The sequence below is a fragment of the Opisthocomus hoazin genome, chromosome 3, assembly GCF_030867145.1.
Source record: "Opisthocomus hoazin isolate bOpiHoa1 chromosome 3, bOpiHoa1.hap1, whole genome shotgun sequence".
Lineage (NCBI taxonomy): Eukaryota > Metazoa > Chordata > Aves > Opisthocomiformes > Opisthocomidae > Opisthocomus > Opisthocomus hoazin.
The window spans coordinates 3,394,060-3,407,313 of NC_134416.1; positions in this window are offsets into that span (position 1 = coordinate 3,394,060).

The window sequence follows — 13,254 nt, forward strand, 5'->3', positions numbered from 1 at the left end:
AACAGAAGCAGAGGAAGTTCCAGCTGAACATGAGGAAGAACTTCTTCACTCTGAGGGTGACGGAGCCCTTGAGCAGGCTGCCCAGGGAAGTTGTGGAGTCTGCTTCCCTGGAGATATTCAAGACCCGCCTGGACAAGGTCCTGTGCAGCCTGCTGTAGGTGACCCTGCTTGGGCAGGGGAGTTGGATTAGATGACCCACAGAGGTCCCTTCCAACCCCTACCATTCTGTGATTCTGTGATTCTGTGATTCTATGATTACATTGCTGCAGCCTTCAACGACCTCTACAACGAACACTACAGACCCCCACCTATCCTGCATTCATCTGAAGGCAACTTATCAAACCTCAAACACTTCTGAATCCTGGCAGATAGCTAGGTGTAGTCCCTCTCCCAAAGCATTCAAACGTGACACACAAGATCTGGTAGTCTACCAAAAATCACCTACCTCCCAGACGGGTGTGATGGAGCCAGTAGGAGAAGACTGAATGTCCTTCCATCTGCACTCCTAAGATGTATGAAACAGTCCAAGAGCAAAAAAATTCTTTTAGAATAGCCTTTTTGGTCTGATTCATTGCAGCAGGGAGAGGGGTCATCTGTCTGCAACTGACACTTCTCCCAAATCCACTACACACGTTGGGAGTCATTTTCGCAGGAGGGAGTCAAGGAGCTCAGATACCTTCATGCCTGCCTTATACAACAGCTCCAGGTGTGTTCAGTGTAGTAAACTAACACCAAATAAAACAAGAAAGCTAAATGCATAAATAAACCACTCGGAGATAACATGACAAGAACTTCTGTTCCAAAAACATGTAGCATAGTTTATGCAGTCCTAAAAATGACAGTCACTACTACTGTGAACTGAAGTAGTTCCCTGAGTTCAGTTTTATGTCTACCTTGTTTAACAGTGGCTACTATTATTACCTCCTGGTAATGGTGCACAGTCCACAATACCACCACAAAATAGCTTAAGAGGGAGTCCCGTGGAGCAGAGGGTGGAAAGAAAAGAGGAATTCGTCCTGCGTATGCCAGGCACAGGGATATATTGAATCACAGAATCACAGAATGGTAGGGTTTGGAAGGGACCTCTGTGGGTCATCTAGCCCAACCCCCTTGCCGAAGCAGGGTCACCTACAGCAGGATGTAGAGGACCTTGTCCAGGCGGGTCCTGAACATCTCCAGAGAAGAAGACTCCACAGCCTCCCTGGGCAGCCTGTTCCAGTTCTCCGTCACCCTCAGAGGGAAGAAGTTCTTCCTCATGTTCAGATGGAACCTCCTGTGCCTCAGTTTGTGCCCATTGCCCCTTGTCCTGTCGCTGGGCACCACTGAAAAGAGCTTGGCCCCATCCTCCTGACACCCACCCTTCAGATATTTAGAAGTATATATTAGGTCCCCTCGCAGCCTTCTCTTCTTCAGGCTGAACAAGCCCAGCTCCCTCAGCCTCTCCTCGTAGGAGAGATGCTCCAGTAAGCCTTCTGGCACTTTCTGGCAAATAGAAACCTTTTAGCTTTTGGAATAAATTTCCTCCTGTCTCACTGGATCATGCACTGACATGAAATGTTACAGGTTTAGTGCAAAGCTGGATAAATACAGACAAGATATGATGGTTCAGCAGTTATGTGTAAATCCCAGGGTGACAGGCACACAAGTGTCCAGGAAAGGTCTTTCGAAGCAGACCCCCACCTGAGTGGTGCAAAGGCCACCCAAAATTGCTAAAGGGGTCAGGTGCTGGATGCAGGTGACTTGCACAAGCATCATTCCAGCTCCTGCTGCGAACCTGATGACTTGCACCCCATTTCAGACCTTGTGTTCTCAAACACAGCGGGGTGCACTGCCATTGTGAATGACAGCTTTGGAAGACCTCAAGAAACTGGCTGGTGTGTATTTTTAGCACGCTGCGTCTGGAAACTCAGGTCTGGGATGTAGTACTAGAAGGGCAAAGGAAGCATGGGAGCAGGGAGAAGGCAAAGCGGAATATGTCCTGGTAAGGAAGGAACAGCTATCAAATGATCACCATTTGGGTACCTGAAACCTGAGCCTGTGCCCCAGCTTTAGCATCTTCCCTCCTTCTCATATGAGCAGCAATGAGCGAAGGGCTAAAGTAATCTTCAGGGTTGTTGAACATAGAAATGGAAATTCTGGTGAGGGAGCTGCAGTCCCCTTAGATTCCCTCATAACTTCTCTCTGACTTTTCCATCCAGACTTCAGCAAAGGACAGTAAGTGCTGTACCTACCAAGTGAGTCTTTCTGGCCCTCACTCCCCCTGTTTGCCATTACCATAATTTATAAAGGGAGTTTTCAGGATAGGGCAGGAATGTACTTCACCACCAAAGACCCTCCAGACAGTAACATTTGGATGGTTTGTGGCTGGGGACTGATGCGATTTGAAGGTCTGGAGGGCCTTTATGTAATGGGGTGAGGTGTCAGTCAACAAGAGAACAGCCAGAAGAGTTTAAGCATGGGAGAAGCAGGAGAAGCAGGAGCGTAGAGAGGTATGTCTTGCCTTGTCTGCAACTAATGCACAGAAAAAAATGCATTTATTTGAATATGGAAACGGCCACAGAGCACCAGGCTGGTGTCCTCAGGCACAGCAGGGATATAACTGGTGAATCAGTGGGAGCCATAGACCAGCACAGAGGGGTCTCTAAGAAGTTACTCAGAAAAACTTGTCTTCACCAGCAATGCCTACCTATTAATTTTCTGAAGTTCTGCACTTTCCTGGAAAAGTTTTCAGAGGGCCATAAATTATCACTCCTCTGGAGATTCACATTTCCCCCCGGGGTTGAAACAGGCAGCAGTCCCTCGCTCCCCTTGGGACGTGCATCGGATACGCTGAAGTCTCAGCTGGGAGATGAAGGGTAGGGAGACACTTCTAAGAAAAGCCTTGATACCAAGCTGGTAAAACCTTTGAGCCTGTTGTAAACTGAAAGAGTCTCTTGAAACAGTCACAGCTAGGAGGTGGTGATTCACGGGTAGTGGTACAATGAGAAGAACAGTTGTTTGGGGGCTTATTTCAAGTGGGTGGGATAAAGCCAGTGATGGAGATAAGGCATGAGGACTGGTGGGGACAGCAGTATCAGAGACAAATGGGCCATGGGAGGCTCTTGGGAAACAAGCCTTCTACTAAGTGGCACTACCACAATCCCCCCTAAAAGAAGGCTGCTTCTTGACCTTGAGAAAAACACCTTTCAGAGCCCTCGTCTTTCACTCTGCCTCCACTTCTCCTCCATTGTTAACCATCCCCAGAGGGTTCAGAAGTCCTCTGAATACCTGAACCTCAGGCAGAGAAATTCAGAGCTTTGCATGTAAAAAAAAAAAGTGACAAGAGAGGTGTGAAACTGAGAAACACATGCTATTTTGCTGGCTGAGACTTGATGTGCCTAGGATTCAGAAGCGGTCCTGCTTAATACTCATCCTGCATTTACGAAATTAAATTAGGCCACTTAAAATTAAAAATACATATTTATTTTAGCCAGCCTGAGTATTTTGAATGAACTGAAAAGGAAAGAGGATGGAATATTACAAATGAGACTATTAAGCAAAGAGAGCAGGAGAAATGGTATAAATTACAGTCCTGCAATGAAATGGTGCTTTGATGCAAGAGGGGGGGGAGCTGGCAAGGACTCCTGTCACCAGAGTTGGAAAGTGTACGGGAGGGGTGGTGGGAAACGAGTTAAAGAAGAAAGAAAAAAAATGAACTCTGAGAAAATCTATTCATATTGATTGAAGGAGGTAATCAAGGGGAATCATTCTCAAACCGACAGGATGGAGTGGTAATGGTAACACATGAACACCGTGATGCTCAGGGCCTCACAAAGCTCTTTCGGCTGCAGAATTACACTTCTGGGAAAGCCTTGGTCCAGCCCTGGTGCATCCTGGCCTGGCCGGATTCCTAGCACCTGCCAGGTGTGATGAAGCTCCTGGGTGTGAAACAGGATTAGATGAGACCTGAAAGCTCTTCCCTTGGACAGTGCTCAGCACGGCACCATAAGCAAAATAAAAGAATGGGAGTGAAGGTGGTTGCTGCAGTTAAAAGCAAGTCAATAGGAGAAGAAAACTGGCAGCTTTCAGCCCAGCACAGGCGTGTTTTGCCAAAGATTACCATTCTCAGAACTAAGAAAATTCTCAATAAACTCAAAAGTGAAATGAAGACCACATCACTCTCTCTCTTCTGCATGGATCACTGACCCCCATCACAGCAAAACACCTGTGCAAGAAAATACTCCCAGGAAAGATGCAGCTTTTCCAAGGAACAATAATGACCCATTGACTTTTCAATATGGCATTTGGAATTATTTGCCTTTCCCCAGCTGGAGGAGACAAAAGTGGCCATGGACAGTATTGACAGCTTGCTGGAGACTAGACATGCTCAGTATACTGCAGAATGTGGCCCCAGACACATGAACCATTCCTGAACACAAAGCAAACCTGCTTTTCTCTTGAATGTACTAAAAATGTTTCCCTTGCTTACCTACAACGAAGAACACACCAGGGTGGTCTTGTAAGAAGACAGGTACATACACATAGTTTGACATATTCCCTTAGAAATTTACCCTTGCTGCACAAAGAACTCTCAAGTACCCAAGTTTTACTTAGTCACTGTGGATTGCAGGTCCCTGTAATGGGGAGGGGAGAGGACATTGGGGGAGCCTAGATCAGTCAACCTAGCTCAGCTGGACCCCACAGAGAAGGGAAGAGTCTCTGCACGTTGTTGCCCATGAAGGTGACTTTAAACTCAAATCTGCCCACTTATCACTGCTATTTGACTGTACATGTGTGGTTGTGCAATTCCTATGCATGCTTAAAATATATGGTTTACATCCACTTCTTGAACAATTCAGCATAGTCATATTTTGGTCACAAACAAATCATATCTCTTTGGGGATTAGTTTTTCACAAGGAAAAATAATTACCATGCAGAGGCCTGAGCTGTCATTGGAGAAGACTTATAGACCTCTGAGAAAGGTATGAGGTGGATTAAAGGAGTATATGGGCCTTCCATACAGATTTGCATTTCACCCACCTGACAAGCAGGCATTTTCACCTACCACAAGTCCCATTGTAGCTGCTAAGTCCTAAAAGTCACATTTTCCACTGTAGTCAACTTTCTCTTTTCAGTGATGGATCAGGAAAATAAAAGTTCCTGGATGCCTGGCTTCTAGTTTTGTATCACTCAGAAACAGCAAAATCTGCCACACATCAGTTTTTCCAAAGTCTAAACTGTAATGGAAGAACTCCACGAATCCGCATATGAGCACTGGGGATCAGTTTCTGTGAGGGTGACAAATCAACAAACGGATGTCAGTGCCTTCTGTGGTAAAAGTCCTGGCTATTTCAAAGAGGATCTTATTTCCCAGTAGTGGGAGCATCTATGAAAAGGTAGTTTCTTCACTCCTGAGAGCCAAAGTTACATTCTCGGGGAACTGTGTGCTCAGCACTGCCTGCCTTTTTCTGTCCTGGGACATTTTCATTCCGTCACTCTTGCTTCCTCCCTGGGTTTTCCCTTTCCATTTTTCTCACCCTTCCAAACATGTAATATCAGTTTTGCAAATAGTCCTACAGAAAATTTTTTAGTCCTTCTATAACTATTGGCATATGAGTGTTTTGATATTGGTTTTTGATTTTTTTTTATCCTGTAATCAGTGACTTCGGAAGCAGATTTATTACTTCTAGCTGTGTTACAGATGAAGGGGCACTTTAGTGCTCCTTTTGTTTCTCTTGACAGACAGGTTCCTCTTGCCCCATCTGCAGTACTCTGTCCAGTTCTGGGCTCCCCAGTTCAAGAAAGATGAGGAACTACTGGAGAGAGTCCAGCGGATGCCTACAAGGATGATGAGGGGACTGGAGCATCTCTCCTATGAGGAAAGGCTGAGGGAGCTGGGCTTGTTTAGCCTGAAGAAGAGAAGGCTGAGAGGGGATCATATAAATGCTTATAAATATCTCAAGGGTGGGTGTCAGGAGGACGGGGCCAGACTCTTTTCAGTGGTGCCCAGTGACAGGACAAGGGGCAACGGGCACAAACAGAAGCAGAGGAAGTTCCAGCTGAACATGAGGAAGAACTTCTTCCCTCTGAGGGTGACAGAGCACTGGAACAGATTGCCCAGAGGGGTTGTGGATTCTCCTTCTCTGGAGATGTTCAAGACCCGCCTGGACACGGTCCTGTGCAGCCTGCTGTAGGTGACCCTGCTTTGGCAGGGGGGTTGGACTAGATGACCCACAGAGGTCCCTTCCAACCCCTAACATTCTGTGATTCTGTGATTCCTTGCAAACAATTTAACTGTAGCTCTGAGATCAAAGATCTACTTGATCACTGAATACCAGTACTGTCGAACATAACATTCACATTCTTTCAGAGCTTCCTGCAAAACCCAGCTTAGCTATCTAGTGCAGAAATATATATATAAATGTATGTAACTACTATATAAATGCAAAATGGTATTATTAAGGGGAGAAGAGGATTGCTATATCGATCTAAATAATATGCTGGTAACTGTCAAAGAGCAAGCACACTTTCTGCTAACAGGTTTTTCTAATTCTAGACAAAGAATAATAAGGCTGGAGGCTGGAAGACACTTAGCAGAAAATACGAAAATGGTTTTGTTTGTTCTTGTTCTTTGTTCCTTGAAACTCTCTGTGCTTTGCTGCATGCCTGTTTTACAAAGCTGCAAAGCACTTTCACCCTACAGCGAGCTCTAAAACCAATTTCATATGGCCAGCAGAGCTGAAGGAGGGAGTGACGGGGAAGCAGATTGACTTTTCTATACAGGGAAATGGAACAAGGCATGGAAAGACCTGTGAGATGGGAAGGCATCATGAACCAAGAATGCAGCTGCAGGACTGTATCTCCTAGGGCCTAGCTTTCCCTCCCTTAACTGGTTTGTGTTGATATATATTCATTTGTTTATCTGGATATCTTTTTGGGTCAAACACTTCCTGATGAGGACATTACACTGTGCAACAAAAAATGGTGAGCTTAGATGATTTTCTGCCCACGCCTCATGCCAACAGAAGATCGAGATCCTCCATGCTGCTCTGTCTTTATCAACCGAAAGCCACACAAGAAACCAAGTGAGGTTTAAAATCCAGCACAGTGATGTGGTCAAACAAGTAGGTGACAGTGTTTTCTGGCCTAAACATGTGTCTGTACTGCAACGTCCTATTTAGATATTGATTTTCCTCTCTTCAAAACCTGCCATGGTGTTGATTGAAAGGTTACAGGCACCTTTTTTAACACTTTTCTTACTTTTTTACTTTACCTTTTACTCAACTTTTTGTTTTTTACTTGCATAAGGTGTCTGGAAAGGGAAAGGAAGGAATATTGCAGTGAACCAATGTGTGTTTACAGATGTGAGGCAGACAAAAAGGTACCGTCAATCATTTTGCCTCATGAGCAACAGAAGGTGCAGAGATACTCCACGAATAACAGTAGTAGCTGAATCAGCGCTCAAGACAAATTATGGGTGTTCTCTGTGAATAAATTACCACATGTCTAGAGCCATGTACGAGGACTATAAAGAAACAACAATAATTGGAAGGCACTATAGAGATGTCCAGCTCAGATCCAGAGATGGTCTAACTCAAGTAGTCAGTGTTTTATCTCATCTAACAATTCCTGACTCTTCTTAGGCTATTCTGGCCTCCTCAACATCTCCTTTCCATGTTTCAGCATCTTCCTATTATTTAAAGCAGGCACAGCAAATGTTTACGTCCTGGTAGGTAAAAAGCAAGAGAAGTGAGCCAAATGTCATGTCATGTTTTTTGCTACATAGTGAGACTTGTAGGGATGTGCAGTGTGGTCTCTATGTATATGAAAAAGAGAGGTGCCATAGGGGAACTTAGATACTGTGATGTGAGGACTTTAAAGATCCAAGCTGATGATGATGCTCATGTTTCAGACTTGGACAATATACAGGATGTGGATACCTGTCATCAAAACACAATCAGTGAGGAGGATTGTGGCTAAGGGAGATCAAAAGATGTGTTTTGGCCATATTAGACTTGGTTTGAGGTTAACCACAAGGAGGTATCAGAGCAAGACAGCATGTGCTACTGGTTTGGACAGAAGCTTTAACATTTATCTCATTTAACTTAAAATATCTTTACTACAGACTGCCCTCCTCTCAGTTAAGCACGGAGAATCCCTACAGCTGATGGAGACACACAAGTACTTCTGGGTGCTTTTCATCGCCTCCTCAGAGAGACCTCTGAAGTATGTCTGAAGAACTGTGTTCCAAAAGTATCTGTTTATTCCCATTGACTGCAAAAAATATTTTCATTAATAGCTCAGATGAAGAAGCGTCTCTTGTATCTGTATAAAACCAGGCAAGATTAACCCCACTTTAGGAGATCTTCTGATGAAAGAGAAATTCTTGAAGCAGCTACAAAGGGAATTGAAACGGCAGATGAGAACAGCAAGACCACAGGCTGGTGGAAATCCCCGACTAGCTGGAGGATAAGGAGAATCCTTCACAAGAGCCATGAGAGACGTAGAACACAACAGTCATAGAAACGTAAAGAGGACAAGCAGAGTGCATGATGAGCGAATAGTAGAGGTGCAGTGCGGAGACTTAGCTTTCTCTTGGGAAAGGTCCATGGAGACTTCTGTAAAAGTCATTTCAGCGTCTGGGGCAGGCACTGGACTACAGAAAGTCTTGGGTGGAATTGGCAGAGAGGAGCTCCACACCTTGAAAACAAATATTCAGGGAAAAGTTGGAAATGAGTGGAATCAAATGAAGAACTTTGTCCTTTTGGAAAGACGAATAAAATAAAGCCTTCCAATCTGTTATCATGAATACATATCTAAAGTAAACAGATAAATTAAGAAGTGTGGTCAGGTAAAGGCATCATCTTTCTATTGAGTGGCTCACCTTTTCAAAATTACTGATATCATTGAAGTCTGTCTGAGTCTGGAATAATGGCTAGACTTGGACAAATGACAAGGTAGAAATTTGCCCACAAGCCTAAACCAGATTTTTCAAATTTTATCAGTATCTCTTTTTTCAAAAGGACTCTAATGTGGATATCATTGGTTATATTTTAAGTAGTTTTGGGAGCAGTCTTTAATAACATTTTTGTCATTGAAGGCACTGATGAGGAGTAAAAAGATGTGAATCCACTTACTGGCTGTGGCATCAATTCTTCCTGAAGCATCAGCTCAACATATTAAAAACTCTCTGCCTCAGTTTCCAGTTGCTAAACAGATGTAAACCTATGTCCTTTGTCCTGCTTGTTCAAACTAGAAATGCTCTGGGTTACTTCAGAACATAGAGCAGTGCAATCCTGATCTCATCTGGGCTCGTGGAAGAATCATATTGTAAATAACAATAATAACCAATTTCCTGCAGTCTTACTAAAAAGGTTTTTCTCCTTCTGCCTGTCTCCATATACATATGTATGAATATTAACCCTGCCAAAAGAAGAGGAGAAAAAAAAGGCAGCGAGAGGGGTAATAAAAATTCAGTACATCAAACTGACTTTTCTTGACTTACAACAGGTAATTATCATTCTTCATGCATGGCTGGTCTCCTGTTGTGAGAAAGCAAAGCCGGTGGAGCACTGCTTGTCCGATATCCTTTCCCCCGACAATCATCCCCACCTGCAAACTCCCTATGCACCTGCATGAGACAGGCATTGTCAAGACCAAACAGAAGGACAGGGGTGAGAAAGATAGATGGAGGTAGCTGAGCAGAGGCAGCTTGAAAAGTTGGGTTTGCCCACACTCGGGTAGACTTGAAATCTTCCTTAGTATCCACTTTCTTACTTAACTTGCCATGGCAATGGCTATATCTTTTAACTATGAGGGTGAAAAAAAAAGTCAGTAAAATTAAAGGTCATAAAAGAAGTGTGGAATGATAATTGGAATTATTCCGGTAATGGATTAAAACTATTACAAGTACCATGATCTAAATCTGAATGGTGGGGGAGGGGGAAGAGGGGAATAAACTAATAGAACTTGGAATTGATTTTCAAAGAATACTAAAAATTATTACCAGCAAAATTTACAAGCACTGTAGATCATGCTCACTGCTGCCTTATTTGTAACAAAAATATCCAATACCAAAATGAATTGGGCTGTGCTAAAACTAACTCTTGCTGATGGTGGCAAGTTGTTAATTAAATGACACTTTTGTGCTGTTCATTTTGAAAGTCCCTGGAAAGATAACCTGAAGTTCTCAGTTTCTGAAATGAGCGGGGAGAGGTGAGCAAGCACACAGTTTTATAGACTCTAGGGGAAGAAAAAAAAAAAATTCCCTTCAGGATTATGCTCACCAGGATAGGATTTGATCACACAGCCAACACCAAGTAGGGGTTAGATGCTTAGAAGGGAAACAAATGGAGGCACTAGGGATGGTGTTCATGATTCAGAATCGCGTGGTCTTCTCTCAGAGAAAGTTATGTCGGCAAAAGAGCTATTTTGTGAGTAGTAGTAGGCTCCCAAGTGCCCATGGACCATAAAGACTTGGTTTTCCAGTGAACTGTGGGATGCAGTATTCTGCCTAAATTCCACCGGGGCTATATATGTACGTAATGCTACATATGTACGTAAAGCCTTGGTCTGAGGAAGATCTAGGTGTCTTGGTGCCCAAACCATCTCCTGTATCATTTAAGTGCATTATGCCTTGGAATATTCTTTCTGTGATTCCCACTGGACACATCTTACTTGATAAATCTGTGGTTTCATGAGTATGAGTGCTCCTGACAATCTCCTGTTCTCTCATGGTGGGGTAGAGCGGTAAGTTTCACAGATGAGACTCAGAAGATACGGAGCCAAGTCACTCATAAAACCTGGCTCAAAAGGGACTTGAGCCTGTCTGCAAAGTGCTAGCTTAGCATCCTGAATCTGTCCACAGCATTTTAGTACACTTCCAGCCCTAAGTGTTGTTCACAATCTTCTATGGTCCTCAGAAGGAATCTCTTATGGTCAAAATAACCTGAACTCTTATAAGAATCACTTACAGGGATGCCTACAGCCTCTGTTTCCACACCTGTAGCTCTGCTTACCCACCTGTGATCCAAAGGATTCCCTAATATATGGATTAAAATCAGAACAGGAGGTGCCAAAATCATCTTTGCCATAAAGTACCTTCCCCGTGAGGTCAGTGAAGCCACGTCCATTTCTGCCAGAAGAGATACTAGCCCAATGAAAATTTTGTCTCCCTGCTAGCAGCAGAAATCCAGCCCCATGCATGTAGCAAAGGGAAGTTACTGCCTTTCAGATATCCCTCCTCCCATTCAACTTGCCACACCGGGACACAGTAACTGGCCCTAGCAGGTGTTCCTATAATTGTCACCCACCGAAACAGATCCAGCCTAGGGTTTTCTTGCTGGTTTTGTTTTCTTTATGCAGTTCTGCTCCTTGGGTCTCACATGGCTGCCAAATTTTTCATTTACATGCTGATCCTGATGTCCTGCTCCAGCTCTGTTCTCTGCAGCATTCATGGGGAAGAGTGAAATATAGCCGGACTGGTTCAGCTTACTCATGCAACAGCTCGTTCCTCACTTACAGGCAATATATTTTTCACGGTGGGAATCTTATCTCTTTCATTTTACTACCTTTATTTATTTATTTCATACAATGGAGCAGTTTATTTTTTCACTTGTTTGGTTTTTTTGTGCAGGGCAGTGGTTTTAGCAACGGCAGCAAGGACAGGAGGCACTTTGCTACAAATAAGAGAGAAGCAGCTGCCAGCTGGTGCAACTGTCTCTCCATTTTCTGTCCTGTACACTAGGTGATAAAATCTTTCTAATCTGTGCTTTCCTTGGCTTTGAATTTACCCAAGGTTTTACCATCAGATCTCCCAGGTTCCTGTACATATGGTAGAAACTTGCAGAATTACAGGCCACTTAAACAAATAGGATATACACAAGTCCATAGGACCTTGCAACTGAAGGTGCTGAGCAAGTTCGTCAATGTCATGGTGAGGCCACTCTCTAGTATATTTAAAAGTTCAAAGCAATCAAAGGGTTTTCTGACATCTGGAAAAAGGAAAATTCACAACCAGCTTAAAGAAACGCAAAAAGGAGGATCCAGGTAGCCAAAGGCTGGCTGACCCTCAGTCTCCAAAAAGGCTACAGAGCAAATTGTTCTGGAAACTATGGAAACATGAAAGTTTCTGCTATGGAGATACAACTAGCTCCAAGGAAACAGAGAGAAGCAGGTGTCACTTAACTTGACCCTAACAAGGGTTTCAAAAGTCTCCCATAATACTCTCCTAGATTTATTGGAGAGATATGGACTAAGTGGACTAAGAGGCAGGTAGAAGATTGACAGGACCACTGAGCTCAAATTGTTGTCATCATCTGTACGAAATCCACGTGCTGGCCAGTTGGATTCTTCTCCTCTGATTCAGTAAATCACACCTGGATTACCATGTCAAGTGTGGGAATTCCCAGTGCAAGACATGTACATACTTGTCCAGTGGAGACCACCAAGATGGTCAAGGGGATGGAGCACATGACAGACATGGAGGGACTTAGATAGCTGGCTTTGTTCAACCTGAAAAAAGAAGATGAAGGGAATATTGCTGTCTTCATCAACCTAACAGAAGATTAGAGAATAGTTAGGGCCAGACTATTCTCCAAGGTTCACAACAAAAGAATGTGTTGAAACAAGGGAATTTTCATTATGTACTATGAGAAAAAAAGCCACCATAAGGGGTGACAAACTTTGGAATGGATTCACAGCAATGTCATGGAATCTACAGTTTTGGAGATTTCAAAGCATAACTGGCTAAACTTAGAATTGAAAGCTCAAAGATGGGCTTGAAGTCCAGTATACAAAATGTTCTTCTAAGATTTTTTCTCCAGAATAGTGGTAATCTTAGCATATCATTGACATTTTCAGTTTCTCTGACCTCTGCGTGCCCAAAACAGCATAGTTGCAAAATATGATCCATCCAGAACAAAAAAAACCCGAACAAAAACCAAACCCTAGATATCCAAATAAAACAAAAAACAAGTGAGAGAATATCCAACTTCTTATGTCTGGGATAGAGTGGTAGTCACACATGGGAGTTTGTGCACAGGGATCTGAACTGCAAAATTCAAAAGAATCAGATTCAGAGATTATCCAAGGTCTAGAACACATTTAAGAGGGATAAAATATTCTGACTAGCAGCCAGAGAACATCAGAGACTTTTGTCCAAATTGTTTTCAGCTCCCTCAGAAAGAATATAGGTAACGAAGTATCTGTGGGATCATTGAATACATGAAGCTGTGCTACCCCAGGCATCAGGTACCCATTGCATACCGAGGAGG